Source organism: Lissotriton vulgaris, chromosome 5 (assembly GCF_964263255.1).
Source record: "Lissotriton vulgaris chromosome 5, aLisVul1.2, whole genome shotgun sequence".
NCBI classification, from domain to species: domain Eukaryota; kingdom Metazoa; phylum Chordata; class Amphibia; order Caudata; family Salamandridae; genus Lissotriton; species Lissotriton vulgaris.
In genome coordinates this window covers 1,391,652,721-1,391,669,271 of record NC_141693.1, presented here as the reverse complement: position 1 = coordinate 1,391,669,271, position 16,551 = coordinate 1,391,652,721, and positions in this window count along the sequence as shown.

The following is a 16,551-nucleotide window of genomic DNA, read 5'->3' as shown; positions in this document are numbered from 1 at the left end:
TACGTCTATCTCAATATCTGTTGTTGCATTATCAGGTATTGGCTTTGAAATAGACGGTTTGTTAAGGTCTTTAATCTTAGCTAGGCCAAGACAGGATGTTTGGTGAATTGTGTCATTTAAGAACATTATTTGCTCTGGGATCATGCAGGCTCGAAATAATGCTTCTAGGCCTTGTACCTGCCAATCTTTTGTACCCCAGATTGTTTTTGTTTCAGTGTTATTTTTCCAATAATCAAAACCAAATGTCATAATTTTTTCATAAAATGCTTCTGAATATATCAATTTAGTATTGTCAGCATTATTTTCAACCCTGTTTTATCTAACAGTTTATAATAAAACGTTTCTGCATCACTGGTGTTAAACCCTGAGAAGTACTGAAATTTTTCATAGAATGGTTTAGAACTGCTTTTCGGTGGAGTAGCACAGTGTTCCCATTGGTTATATTTAAAAACATTTCTAGGTTGTGCAGATTTATGTAAATAATGATCTCCGTAATGTGAGAAGCAGTACATCTATTCATAACTAGACGAACCTTGTAAATAATCATGTTCTGTAAATCTTGCTGACAACACTAAATCAGACATCATATTATTAATACTTTCAAAATCCCAATCATCAGAAAATGTACTTGGTTTTACAAAGTCACTTAAGGAAACCTTGAACTGGTGAGGATATTTCAGGATTTCAACCGGACCATATACTTCATAGTCAGTTTTGTCCCATTCTACCCCGCCGGGTATTGGAATGGCTGTGACATTTACTGTTGACAGTTCTCTTTTCTTCACATGGGATGATCTGTGTGGTTTGAGGACTAAGTTGATGTTCTGACTTGCTGTGTCCATTGAACTATAATAAACTTTCCTAAAATTAAAACTAAAATTAGGCATAGTAGGAGTATAAATACCCCTGAAATAATCCAATGCTCAATTAATGGTGCATCCAGGTATACTTCGTTGATTTGTTGAAATAGTTCTGTTGCTTTTTCTTTAAAAGTCTTTGTTTCTGGCATCCCTTCGGCGTCGTTTTGATCTTCAGAAAAGTTGTCAAAGTTAATGAAGTAGCCAGAGGCAGTTCTGTCAATTGTTGGAATCGTTCTCTCAATTTGTCTTTCGGTAGCACATTCTGATGCCACGTCATTGTAGACTGGTGTTTCATGACGAACTGTTTCAATCTGTGTTTCAAGAGGCACGAGTTCCATGGCATTATTGCATAGTCCCTCTCTGTGCACTGCAGGTTTATCAAATGTGATTAGTATTTCAGTTTGAACCTCATGGATTGTTGCAAATGTGGGTATTCTGTTGTTTCTCGGGAGTCCACTGGGCCTGCTGTTGATTATAGGCCACATGCTTGTGGTTTTACCAGGTCGATTGATACAACTCTGTTCTCCTTTTTACCAGCAAGGGGCGGTAGTACTACTGATCTTGTTCCGTTGATTGCTAAGACAGGTACTGCTTTTCTGTAAGAAGGCCCAAATTCCTTCTTCACCGCTATTTTTTCTCTGACTAGATCCCCAATCTTTGGAATCCAGACAGGCCTTGCTGGGGCTGGTGGTGCCTCATCAGTGGTAGCTGGCTGTTGCTTTAACTTTATGTTGCTTAAGGATTTTCTTGTTTCATTCAAGTCCTGTAAAACAGCCAAACGGTCTTTGATGTCAAAGTCTTTATTCTTATCTTTTACCACTGATACCTGACTATCTAAGGCCTGAATGTACATTCTAGTTCCAAACAATAGTTCGTATGGGCTGAAACCTTTTAGAGAATTTCTTGGCAAGTTGTTTAGACTAAGCTGGACGCTTATTAAATGTTTGACCCACCCATCACCCGAACCTAATACCTTCGCTGTTATAGATTGCTTTATGTCCCGGATTTTTCTTTCCACTGCACTGTTCCCTTTGGGGTGTGATGGACAAGAGTATCGCAAGCCAACACCCCTGCTGGCCATGGCCTCCTTATAAGCTCGAGAGCTGAAAGCAGGACCCTGGTCAGAATGGAACATGGCAATTGCGTATGTGCCATAAAGACTCGCAGATCTTTTATAACCATTCTGGTTTCAGCCGAGCGCTGGGGCCACATTTTTTTTAAGTGAGTTTAGTCTTGAATGATATACAATGAGACGCATTTCTCTTTTTTGATTATGCGAATAGATTGCCTTATGCTTTCCATTAGGGTTCCTGACACTACGCTGGCCGGTTCTCCACTGCGATCTCTGTTGCAGTCTTCACAATTCTTTGCAAAATAATGAATATCTTCGCTCATTCCCGGCCACCAGTACTCTGATTGTAATTCTTTCAGAGAGTCCCTGATTGTTTGGTGTCTCAGACCCAACCCCATATGTGCTTCCTGTGTGAGGAAACCTCTCCGGTTCGTGTTTGGAATTACCCTATCCCCCACTCCAGGGATTCGAGCAAAAGGAACAGAGTTTGCATCAATTACGTATGCATAATTGAGTGGATAGTTCACGGGTAGTGCTGCACAGTCGCCTTTTACGGACGTCTTTACTGTCAGCATGGTTTCCCCGTCTATGTATTTTTCTGAACGCTTTTTTGTGGCTACGGAAGACGGTTTAGTTGCTTCCGCTATGGCTGTATTAGCCAATGAATTCCCTGCAACGTGAACGCCATCAAGTTGATGACTCAGAGTGTGTATCACGTGAGTCTTTTGTAGTTCCTTCTGTAAAAGAACTACTTGTTCCCAAAGCATTTTATGCTTGATTGTGGCACCTGTGTCATCTTTGTAATCATTTTTAATCCAGCTCTGCAACTTAATATTGTAAGAGTTGATGCAAAAATGCGAATTTCACACGATTAGTGTCGGGAATTCACGTTCTGCATTTTCAAGCGCCATCTTTAAAGATCTGATTTCAGCTCGCTGAGCCGAACAGTTTCTAACTGATTCAGTTTTTGGTATTTTCGGTCTGAATTTACCGCACAGCCAACGACCTTTAACAATCGCACAGGCTGCATCGTAGGATTTGTTCTCTACGTTGAAATGCTGTACAAATCTATCTGTATAGATTATACAGGCGTACTGTGGGAGAGGCAGAAGTTCGATTGGCAGAGGATATTCTTCTTCATAAGTCAAATCATTCAGTTTTTCGAATTGCGGGGCGAAATAGTATTTCACATCTTCCGCTCCAAGAGAATTTACACACTGTATCCATTTCGGGTCCAGTGACACTGTAGGCAGGTCTACTGGGCAAAATAGCGCCTCGAAGGCGGATTCCGCTGTGAGGATATTGATCATTTTGCCATGTGCTAGTTCTCGTTCATTCGCTAATGCAGTTTCTACTGCTTTCACAGTATTTTCTGTTGGACTGAATGTTTTTTCTGCCTGTGTGTACAAGTGAGATTTGTAAGCTATTTTTTACCTTTTCTCCCTCATTAGAGGTCAGGTACGTGAATCCGCATCTTCCTGGGATGACTCGGATTACAAGATTGCGTGTGTTGTCACGTGTATCTAATTTTGTTTTTGCTAAATTGTCTGTTTGCAGGGATCTCAAAATTTCTGTGTGTTTTTGAGTCCAGTTGATTGATTTAAAATCAGGTTTTAATTAATTCGTAGAGAGGTTTAACCCTCTCCGCATAATTTAGAATGTAAGTTCTACCGAAATTCAGGAAGCCTAGAATCGATTGTAAGTTCTTCAGCGTTTTCGGTGCTTGGAGTACAGTGCACTTCTCTAAGAAGTTTTCCGCTAGGCTTTTCCCTTCACTTGATAATTCGTATCCTAAAAATAATACTGTCAGATGGGCAATTCTAGACTTTTTAAAGTTGAATTTTTAACCCTCTGCTGCGAACCCATGTATAATGGTGTTCACTCTTTTCAAGTGAGTCTCCAAGTCGTCGTCTGTGAGATAGATATCATCTACATAAGATAATGCCTCATCATCATACATTTGTAGTAACTCTGTTACTCTGGCTGAGAATAGTCCTGGGCTGTTCTTGAATCCCTGTGGGAGCCTACAGAAATTTTTCTGAGATCCCATTACTGAGAAAGCGGTCAAGTATCTGCTTTCTGGTGCAATATTTTGACAAAAGAAACCATTAGATATGTCTAATGTTGTTTTATATATTTTCCTAATTATGTTATTCATTAGTGCAGTACTATGCGAATTTTGCACTGCAAATGTTTTGCAACATGCGTTAAGGTGTCTGTAGTCCAAAACTAGACGATTTGAATTGTCTGGTTTGGAGACTGGAAACAAAGGATTGTTCATTTGAGAGGTGCATGTTTCAATCACCCCCTGGTATTCAAGTTGATCTAAAATCTCCCTGACTTGTTTTTTAGCTTCTTGCTTAATGGGATACTGCCTTTGTGCAGTTGGTTGACTTTTTAACTGGATTTTGTGAGGAGGAGAGTCCTCATCCCATCCTACATGATTTTTATATAGTGCCGGTGCCTGGGCTACTGCCCATTTCCTCGCATATATATATTTAGTGTGAATCGGAATGTGATTCGAGAAGGCAGGCATAATCATTTCTTCGCCACGAGGGCACTCCCCGACAAACTCTGGGGGCCAATCTTTTTCAGCTAACAGAATGTCATAGCCTTTTGAGAGTTTATCCCAAAATAGACCCCTTATTTTCCTAGTCTTATCACCCTCTATACGCAGTGTTATTTCGTATATCTTATGGGGCTCGCTAACTCTGGTGTCGGCAGTTTCTACTTGAATGTATTCATTCGTGTCCACTGTCTCCAGATGACTCATCATGCGAGCTATACCGATTTCTGCTGCACTGTCTAGCATTGTCTTTGCCCACTCCCCGTTTTTCAACTTTGTCCTCAGTATTCTCGGCATGTTCGATTACTCTAATACTGGCTACCTTCTTTCTTGGAAATTAAGATTTTTTACTTTGAGCAGGTTCTTTGTCTTTGGACTTGGTGTGCTCTCCTGGGTCTGACCGTCCTCTTCTTTCCGATTTCTGCGAAAAAGATCGAGAGGGACGTGTATCAATACTTTGATATCTATCAGGCTTCTTCAAATTATCCCTATTTCTAACGTTATATCTTTTCTCAGAGGGCTCCCTCTGGAGAGACTGGTGTTCTCGAGTCGGAGTTCATTCCCTCCGTCGAGGAGACCTTCCTCTGGACTGGAAAACTTTTTCCTTGGGAGTGGATTGTTTATTTCCATCCCAGCTCTTTTTAGGAGTGTTTGAATTATTTTTAATAAATAATTTTTCAGGATTTGCGAGCAGTTGGGGCTTTACTGGTTTTCCACCCAAGCTGTCTCTACCTAGTTCTTCATAACATTTTTCTATAATTCTGGCAAGCTCAATTGGTTGATCTATTATATCTGTTTCCTTTAACTTCTGGCGGATCGCTTTATCCTCCATTGCCAATTGAACTAACTCTCTATATGCCTTTGTTAATTCTCTTATTTTAACTAAGAGTTCTTCACTTGACATTTTATCAATGTCTGGATGTGGTGTGTAGCTGGCTAGAACCGGCCACGTTGCTCCTGGTCTACCTAGTGGACTGAGCCTGGTAATATGACCATTATGTTTTAGGGCGCCTTTAAACCAGAGCAGATGCTCTTGGAATTTTAATGGGATTTCAATCTCCTCGAAAGGAGCGTACTCTTCCGGTGGTTCCCCTATTTTGTAATAGTGGAACTCGTGTGTTGCGGCAATTTTATCCAAGAATAGAATACCTCTGTCTGCCGATATACGTGTTCCTCTATCACGAAGACGACTGTGCCACCTTGTGTGGTCAGTCCATTTTCTATAAGTTTTGACGTTATGGATTTTCTTATGTTGATCGGGATGATTATCGTACCCGGTTCATTAACACCGTCGGGACCCTGCTCAGTCGCATTTACTGCAGCTGCAGCGGTTCCGTTTTCAGTGTCTGACATTCTATTGTCAGAAAAGTAGACAAAAGGAGACAAAGATTAGGTGCACAATATTTTGGAACACTGTATCCTTCAACGTTGAATAAACCAGAGCTTTACATAGGAATCTCTTCCTACTAAGTTCGGTTGGATTTTAACCTTTCACCCACTCCAGACGTCTATTGGACTATTTACGGTAGAAAGGGGTCTGTGTGAAAAATGCTTGACTGAATTACTCTAACGTCTTGCGTTAGTTTTATCGCCTTACCAAACGTTAGGCGCCATGTAGTGTAGTTCCTATTTTCCCAACAGGCCCTGCGCATTGGAATAACATAAACAGCAGTTTTGACATAGAAGTGCGGTCTTCCAGGTCGTTACTGACTATGCTAAACTTAATTGGGTTTGTTACCAACTAGCTCAGAGGTCACTGGAAACTTTCTTGACTGAATAGGAAGTGATCAGCTTCCCTGGTACAGACAAGAAGGGATTCAGTTTTCCAACAACCGCATAAACATGACAACTTTGCTCCTTAGAATTAGAGTCAATCTCTAGAGTTGTGTGAAACAATAGACAGTTATTTTACTCAGTCAGTTGTGCAGATTACTTTCACCAAGATGCAGAGAATAGAGAGACAGGCGTTTTCAATAAAAGGTATTATTTATTGAACAGTCTTTATTTTCATGCAAGAGAAATTAATTGCCACAATTGCAAGACTAGTTATAAAAAAGTGCGTACAGTAAAATGAGGATTGCGAAATAATACTGTAAAAGCACTGATATGGTTTCTTAGCCATACAATGGTTGAAATGAATAAAATATATACATTCATATATACATTTAGCTAACGTACTCAACTGGTGCTTCTAACTACGCCTACCCCAGAGTACCTGACCTAAGCCTAATACTTGGGAGGGAGTAAGTAAGTAGCAGTTTTAGTTAAGTTGGTTTTGCCAAGGTTTGCTTCAAGAATTCTCTCTAAGGGTTTAGTCAACACCATACCTCTGGAATAGAATGTTAGAGGTCTTGTATCTCCTTCCAGGACTCGATATCCCAGTCACTCGCAAGAGTAGGCTGGAAACGCCGGAGCGGGATTTTCTCGGCAGGAGAAAAGACAGCGTCTCTCTCAGCGCGTCAAGGAGGACGAGGGGTAGCGTCCGTGGGCAGCTTGCATCTGCTGGGCTCTGCAGGGGACAGCTGTTCTGCTCCTGTATTCACCACACCATCGCTATCATCGATGTTGTTGAGGCAGCCTTTGCTTAAGGCAACGTTGGTAATATTTATACCTGAAAGGTGCCTTGTTTGACGTAAGTTTTTGGACATAAGACGTCAATAAAGATGTCACTAGGAAGTGATCGTCTCTCAGTGCTCATTAGAGTTCTATTACTAATCAAAACATAGCAAGCGGGGTTTTCCCAGGTTGCTGAGTTTTATCTTGTTGAAGAACTCGGAGTGTAATCTAGGAATCTTAGATAGTGGCTTCTGCTGTGTTTTCTGCTCTAATGAGCTGCAGAGGAAGAGATTCTGAAATGTGGCTCTGATTGTGTTAGTAAGAACACAAGGAGGACCAATTTCCGGTACCCATTGCCGCGACAACCTATTATTAATGGATTCAATGAATCAAATTCGTACTCAATTCTTTGTTATTTCACAATTTTATCCAATATATTTCGTCTAGTTTATTCTTCAATCCATTGTACTCATCGCCATATTTACTCTTTCACTCTTCACTTTTCCAAAATAAACGCAGGAAATTCACTGTTTCCACATGCCATTGATTTTATTGGAAACCCAATGCATTTCGGGTACAACCCTTCTTCAGGGGTTTCTATAATGCAAAAAGAACACAACATATTTAATAGCCATGTTCCAGAAAGCTCAAAACCATAAAAATTCATGAAAATTCAACTTTACATTTTCAAACGGACCATTGGTACAATAAAGTGCGCTCGTTTCACCTATAACTCAATTGTGAATCTCCCCTCTCCCTGTCTCGACGTGAGAACTTTAAAACTCCTCTTTTATGTAAACATCCTGTGCTATATGCATATTGCTGCCTCCCACACTTTGCTTAAGCCCCATTTTTTCTGTCGCGTTACATCAAACAGAATAAAACTTGGCCATGCACTTACCCAAGCATGTGAAACGTTTCTCTTTTAAACTTTCATATTCATGTTAGGGAGCTGTTTTCCCTTTCCCACTCCTCTCGTGAACAAAGCAGCAAAACATAAACCAGCCCGTGCTAGCAGTTAATCATTTTAAGTCAGTGCCCTTCACCTGTGGTGTCACGTGGTGTAAAGCTCACTCTAAACTCAGCACTGGATTGTTAGCATACCGTAATCCACATTATTATTGTGCTTTAATTAACCGGAATGCGACTGCTAATATTACAAAATAATTACGACAAGTGCATTTCCCTCGACAAATGAACCGGTGTCATCTAGTGCAGTAACAGAGTTAAAAATGTTAATTTAACCAACAGTTCCCGTGTTTTGTGCTTTGAATCAAATCATTGTTCATGAGTCATTTAGTCCATAAAACTCTGACCGGGAAACAGGAGTCCTGCGTCCAAAATACTCATGTTCGTCAAATTTACTCTTTGTACTCTCTAGGCTTCATTTCGGGTGCTGTCTCTCCGTTAGGGCAGAGTTCAATTCATGAAAAAACAGTATAAGTGAGACGCACACCTATTTAAAACGTTATTTTAACTAATGCGCTCTCGTGCGTTGTACTCAATTGTTTTAGACTCTGTCAGTGTGCTGGCATCTCGGCGCTCTGCCCATTTTGCGCTGCAACATAGTAAGAACACAAGGAGGACCAATTTCCGGTACCCATTGCCGCGACAACCTATTATTAATTAATTCAATTAATCAAATTCGTACTCAATCCTTTGTTATTTCTTAATTTTATCCAATATATTTCGTCTAGTTTTTTCTTCAATCCATTGTACTCATCTCCATATTTACTCTTTCACTCTTCACTTTTCCAAAATAAACGCAGGAAATTCACTGTTTCCACATGCCATTGATTTTATTGGAAACCCAATGCATTTCGGGTACAACCCTTCTTCAGGAGTTTCTACAATGCAAAAAGAACACAACATATTTAATAGCCATGTTCCAGAAAGCTCAAAACCACAAAAATTCATAAAAATTCAACTTTACATTTTCAAACGGACCATTGGTACAATAAAGTGCGCTCGTTTCACCTATAACTCAATTGTGAATCTCCCTTCTCCCTGTCTCGACGTGAGAACTTTAAAACTCCTCTTTTATGTAAACATCCTGTGCTATATGCATATTGCTGCCTCCCACACTTTGCTTAAGCCCCACTTTTTCTGTCGTGTTACATCAAACAGAAAGTTCTCACGTCGAGACAGGGAGAAGGGAGATTCACAATTGAGTTATAGGTGAAACGAGCGCACTTTATTGTACCAATGGTCCGTTTGAAAATGTAAAGTTGAATTTTCATGAATTTTTATGGTTTTGAGCTTTCTGGAACATGGCTATTAAATATGTTGTGTTCTTTTTGCATTGTACAAAGCCCTGAAGAAGGGTTGTACCTGAAATGCATTGGGTTTCCAATAAAATCAATGGCATGTGGAAACAGTGAATTTCCTGCGTTTATTTTGGAAAAGTGAAGAGTGAAAGAGTAAATATGGAGATGAGTACAATGGATTGAAGAATTAACTAGACGAAATATATTGGATAAAATTGAGAAATAACAAAGGATTGAGTACGAATTTGACTCATTGAATTCATTAATAATAGGTTGTCGCGGCAATGGGTACCGGAAATTGGTCCTCCTTGTGTTCTTACTATGTTGCAGCGCAAAATGGGCAGAGCGCCGAGATGCCAGCACACCGACAGAGTCTAAAACAATTGAGTACAACGCACGAGAGCGCATTGGTTAAAATAACGTGTTAAGTAGGTGTGCGTCTCACCTATACTGTTTTCTCTGATTGTGTTAGGCCAGAGACGAGTTTCTGAAATATCGCTCTTGATTGTTTATGCCATTATAGGGGTATGAATGGATTATATCCGTATAGGGGCATAAGGTCACAGTATTGATCGGGGTCCTAGGTTAGTACGCGACAGCCTGACTTACATACCAAATATTGTAGAGGGTCGAGTTTGCTCTATATAAATCTACAAAAAAAATTGTTATGGCTTTATACATGAAACCCGAGCTGTACCAGCCTCAGCCAGGCCCACAGCAGCGAGCCAGCGGGGCCCTTCGCCCTGAGACAGGCTCGCAAGTCACCCACTTCCACCTCGCAATGCCCATAAGCCACACCCACATGCAGCTGATACTCATCTCCACCTGAGAAATCTAGTACACAAGATGAAAAGAACTTGTGCTTGAAACTCACGGAACGAACCTGTCCTGAACACTATGATGCTGAATAAAAGGCTGTAAAAACCCTTCACTTGCTTAAGTAGCAGACGACTCTCCAGTTAGGGTGACCAACTGGCATAGGTGCAAATTCAGGACGGTGAGTGCAAAAATTCAGGACAAAGGGACTAAATTCAGGACAAACATTCAGGACAAAAGGTCAAAATTCAGGACGAAACTTTGGGACAAAAGGTACGTTTTACAGACACGTCAGAGGTGGTCACGCAATAGTATATAAGTAATTAAACAACCACCTAAGTACAAGTCAAAATAAGTTTATATTAGGTTGAGACATCTGTGCACTTCATTGTTTTTCAGTATAGCCGCAGCTTGCTACCTTAGACGATTCAAAATCCGCTTCTCGCTCCAGAAGGTACATTTAGTCACCAGACAATGGTGAACCACACCTGAATATAAGTGAGGCCACTTTTATTGTTGATTGAAAACTACTGGATATATAAGGAACTTTGCAGTGCCAGCCCCCAGTAACAAAACCGCCCCCACCTCCTTTCCATCCTCCCAGGGAAATCACCAATGCCTTGTCCGGCCAGTCCGGCCTTGCTACCACCCTCCAATGGTGTCCCTCGTCTTCACTTAGACCGTTTCTCATGTGTATTTAATTTCTTTTATACTGTTACTCATCCCAAGTATGTAGGGCAGGGTGTCGGAGTGCGTTGCATCACACACACATTATATAGAGACAATGACTCATTAACGTGAAAGTCAATGTATAGGAAATGTTACTTAAGATAATGGGTGCTACAAGATATAATCATTCTTTCATCCATCAGTCAGTCTTTCGCCATTCATTCTGTCATTCCATCTATCCAAACATATTCAACCATTTACAAACCTATCCACCATATATCCTTTCATCTATCATTTCACTCATCCATCCTTCCATCGACCCTTTCACTCATCCATCCATTATTCATCTATCCACCCTTTCAACCCATCCATCCGTACAGTCATCCATCCACTCTTCCACCCATCCATCTATTCACTCATCCATCCGGCCATTTATCCTTTTACCCATCAAGCCATCCATTCACTTACTCATCCATCCACTCAGTCACTTATTCTTCCACCCATTAAATATAAATTGATACTTGTATAGCGCACTACTCACCCGCAAGGGTCTCAAGGCGCTTGTACGAATACCGCTGTGGAACCCATCCTGGCTTTCCCTATGAGGTGTCCACTCCTGGGCGCCCTTTCATTCATTCATGCTCCCTTTCTCTCTCCATCCCCCTTTCACTTATCCATCCATCCACCCATCCATCTTCTCATCCATTCATGAATCCATCCATTGATCCTATTACTCATCCATCCTTTCACTCATCCATCCAACCGTTCTCTCATCCACCCTTTCACTTCACTCATCTATCCATCCTTTTTTCCATCTACCCCCCTTTCACTCACTCATCAATCCTTACATCCACCCTTTCACTCATTCATTCATCCATTCACCCTTTCACTTATCAATTCATCAATCCACCCATCCTTTCACTCATCCATCCACCCATTCACTCACCCATCATCTACCCTTTCACTCATCCATCCATCCTTTCACACACCCATCCACCCTTTTACCATCCATCTACCCTTCCACCCATACATCCATCTATTTATCGTTTCTCTCATCCATACTTCCACTCATTGACTCATCCATCTCTTCAAAGGGGGTGTTTGATGTAATTAGGGCGTGGTTTAAAACACCTAGGCTGAAAATATCGGCGCTTAGCATAGTGTTCCACCCGACTGGTATTATGTTATTTCTGTCATTCCATCCAGATATATAATACAGCAAGTATCATTACACCAACAACAAGCCAGGACTATTGGCTTTGTCAATGGTTCTTAGTTCCTTAAAATAAAAAAGCAGCAACCATGGCGTTGTTGAATAAAATATGAAAAAGACTTCAGTTCTAAAATTACAAGACAGTGAAAGAATGATAACCTGTTCTTTTTAACTTGTTTTATAGGCTTCTTTAAATAAACTCTTCTCTAACGTTGCAGCATGGGCGTTTTATCTTTTATCTAACAGAATCCTCTGCCCTACACCGAAGCAGGAGGAGACCACCACATGCTATAACACCCCAGACTGCCCCATTGTCATTCTAAATGTGGCAATTAGCCTGCATACAGAATGACAATGGGCGGGAGGGGCTGCTCTTGTGCACCAGGAGGAGTGCGAGGTGGCTCCATCAGGGGGGTGAGGCCTCTCACAGGGGAGCAGTGCTGCTCCCTGTGATGGGCATAATTACGGACAAAAGGCATCCGTAAAAGGGATCCTCACAGACAACGGACGTGAGGTCAGAATTAAGGACGGTCCGTGAAATTTACGGACGGTTGGTCACCCTATCTCCAGTACTATAACGTAGCTTTGATCTACTCCTTAACCAACTGTAAAAAAACGGAGATTTGTTTTGTAAAACAGTTTTTTTTCCTGAAGACTTCAGAACAGTTTTCACCTTAAAATTTAATGATAATCACTTGTTATACAGGTATACTCATGTGTCTGTCCTGGTTTGTTTAAACATATTAAGTTGAAGGTGGTCCTGTGCAGACAATAAATGTTTCTCTATGCAGCAGAACCTTTTACAATGGTGACTGACACTTAAGTCAGAGTTGAGCACCTGTGTACTCTCCTTCTTAAATGTCTGTTGTCTTCACCAACTGTTTCCTGGCCTTACCAGATCATTTTTGTATTTTTTTAAATCTGGTCACCCTTGGACTGTTCTCAGGGTACCCCGTTGTAGAGAGTAAGATTGTCCCTACATCAGAGCCACTCTGTCAATGTCCTCAAGCGGCCACCAGAACAGAATCCACTCCTTGTGCCGCACCCTCTCCCCAGTGTAAAGTCGCACGCCTGGCACAACGCTTCTAGTCCTGTTCAGAGTAGCACTGGTTACATAGCCTCCTCACTAGTCCGCAAATGGCCAAAGTGTACTCCTCCACTCTGACGAGTGTGTAGAAGTCGCCTACCTCGCCCCTATACAAAGTGCCCAGTGTTGAGCCCCTTTCACTGGTTCGCAGGGTCCACCACTGTGGACAGTGACGACAACTCAATGGAGGCTTGTGTCTGCATTGGCAAGGGGTCTACATCTCGATAGGAGACGAGTACAGCAGCACACTGTTACGGGTGTTGTGCATTGCGCTCTACTTGTACACTACTATAATGCATGTAAGGGCCAGTCTTCCTCAGCTACGAAGGCTCTCTGCCTTCTCTGCTCCAGAGGGAGAGATTTTACCTTCTTTGGTGTTCAATGAGAGGAAACACCAAACTAGATCAGCGTGAGGGCTCCTGTCCCAGTCTGGGGCGTAATACAGCCCCCAACTCGCCTTTCAAGGCAGCCCCCACCTCTCCAAGGGGTCCCCAATCAGGCCAAGGCCAATGACTATCTTTGATATATGGTAGACTCAGGACCCCACATTCTGTGTGAGGGGCATCGTTTTGACCTACGCCACTGGTCACAGCATGATAAAGTACTGCACGCAAAACGTAATACAATAGTTTCAGTTATGGTTAACATGCTGTCAGTTTAACACTTACGAACAGAAATGTAACATCTTGTTTGCAAGATGCTGATATCGTCAAAATTGGATATCGAAGAGGAATATCATTTTAATCTCCCATTTCATTTCAATGTGAAAACAAACACGAGCGAAATGCGGAGTACTTGGGATGAGCACAGGTGATGATTTGCACATAAACAGTTACGCCCAGTGAAATGTCATTTCAAAGTGCCTGGCGGTGTTTGACTTGGCGAGAGGCTGAGTACATGTGAAGGGCGGCTGTGTGGCTCTTGGTTTCCTAACCCTACATTGTGGAAAGTTTGCCAAGGAAACCAGTGATTGGCTCCCACACAAGTCGCTGACCGTATGCCTCGCCTCTCGCCGGCAGTGGAATCTCACACTGTGTAATTGGAGTCCAGGACTTGCAGCACCCTGCCCCTGTTGACAGTCTGGATGAATGAGTGGATGCGTATGTTGTGGTGGTGGTTACACTCGGCATTCCCCACAGTCTCGTCAGAGCTGCCGTGGCGCGAGCGCCAGTGACAGACACATCCCTTGAAGTGCGCTGAGATGGAAGTTTAGACACACTTCAGCACCAGGCTCTGGTTTTTAGTGGTCAAATTTTCCTGGGACGGCTCCAGGCGTGGTTTGCAATGCATTAGCGCCCTCTGCTTAGCTCTCTTGTGATATTCACCGGAGGGAAGTGACAGGTGTGTAGCGCTCTAGTTGTTGGTAGCTCCGGCCTCGGCCGGAACTACGTATGCAAAATGTAGCACCTTCTGGCCAGGCGTGGCCAGAAGGCTATAAATAAATGGTCGGAGGTCGCTCGGGACTTCCGGTCCGACCAACCCTCCACCGTGTGTGCATGTGTCCCATTCATTTACACTTTAATATATAATTGCATTTACTGACCCCTTTACACTGGCGACGAGTGGTGGACACGGACAGCGACGTCACCTGACGAGCCGCCGTCCGACAAGGCACCAAGTGCAGCGGAGCGCCGCAGGAGCGAACAAGGAGGACCTGTGCCACGAAAATTGTCCATCGTGAGGACCGAGCTGCGCCCAGTGGTCCGACGACGTCCACGATTTCACCGGTGAGCAGCGAGTGCCTCCTGCTGCGTAGGTACACCAGTGGAGCAGAGACACGAGCAGGAGAAGGCCCGAAACAACGCCTGCACGCGTGAGTGCAATTAGGCCCGGGCGCATCAAGCGCGCATGCGCACAAGAGTCAAGATCCAGCAGAAACGCCCAGGAGAGGCGCGTGAGAGCGCGAAGGCCGCGTGGAGACTCAAAGTGCCTCGGAGTGTCCCGCAACTGCCTGGAACAGCGCAATACAGGCGCTGGGAACGTCTCTGGAAGAGAGAGAGTGAGAGAAAAAAAATCAACAAACATTGACAAAACCAAAAGAAAAATAAATAATAAGGGGAAAGAAAACACTAAACATTTCCACAAGCTGCAGCACAATAGAGAAACAGCGCATCAGCGCAGGACAAGCCAGGAACCACTGGGCAGCAGGCAGAACACAGGTGTAATACACACGTAAACACAATGTTGAACCCACCAGGCAACCAGAACCAGCAAGCAGCACCGCAACAGCCAGCTCCACAGCAGGCAGCGCCACAGCAAGTGGTACAGCAACCAGTAGCGCAACAGCAAGCAGCGCCTCCAGCTCAACCAACACATCCCTCAGCGCATTCGCAAATTCAAGCGCTTCCGCCATTCAGTGAGCTAATTGAACCATCCACGGCAGCACCGAGAAGGGCGGTGTGGATTGGACAACTGAACAACTACTTTGTAGCCACTCATGAAACCGATAACACTGTCAAACGCTCCCTGTTACTACACTTCGGAGGTACCGAGATCTACAAACTATTCTCCCACCTTCCAAATACCGGCAACGCAAATGATTATGACGCCGCCGTAAGAGCACTCAATGCACACTTTGACCCCCAGATCAATTCGCACTATGAGCGGTTCCAATTCAGACAATCTAGACAAAGAGAAGGTGAGACGATGGACGCTTTTCCTGCCCGGCTAAGAGAACTTGTGAGCACATACACCGATGATGATCACACTAAAGAAGTCACAGCCCAGATCATTCAAGGGTGCCGGAACAAGACTCTAAGGACACTGATACTGCGCCAACCCAACATCACGCTCGATGAAATACTCATGCTCGCACGGTCACACGAATTATCTGATGTCCGGTCTACAGCAATGGAGACCGCCATGACCACCCAGGCTGAAGCAAGTGCCGTCGTAAAGACAGAGGGGGTAGATGCCGTCTGCGCCTCAAGTAAGGGTGGACTGGGGAGATGGCCAACCAGAACTCCGAGATGAACACCCTGTGGTTACTGCGGGCGTGACGAGCACCGTCAAGATGGGTGTCCTGCGAGAGGGAAGACATGTTCTAAATGTGGAACACCAAACCACTTTGCCAGCGTGTGCAGAGGAGGATTTCGTGGAAGGAACACAGCGGGGAGACAGACCGTAACAGGAACAGTCAGACAACTAAGTCTAGAAGAAACTCAAGAATCAAGACCCATGTCAACCAGGCAACACCGCCATGCACGGCTAGATGATTCCTCCACTGACGATGAAGGAGAGTGCTACTTCGTGTCATTCACAAAAGACCTGAAAAGAAGGCGGAGATCACAACTGAAATGCCAGATCCAAATTGACGGGTCGGAGGTCACCGGGGTCATAGATACCCGTGCAACAGTGAACGTGATGGGCATACAGCACTATAAAAGCCTCAATCCAAGATCCCAGCTAACGCCATCCAAAATCAAAATAATGACCTACGGCAATC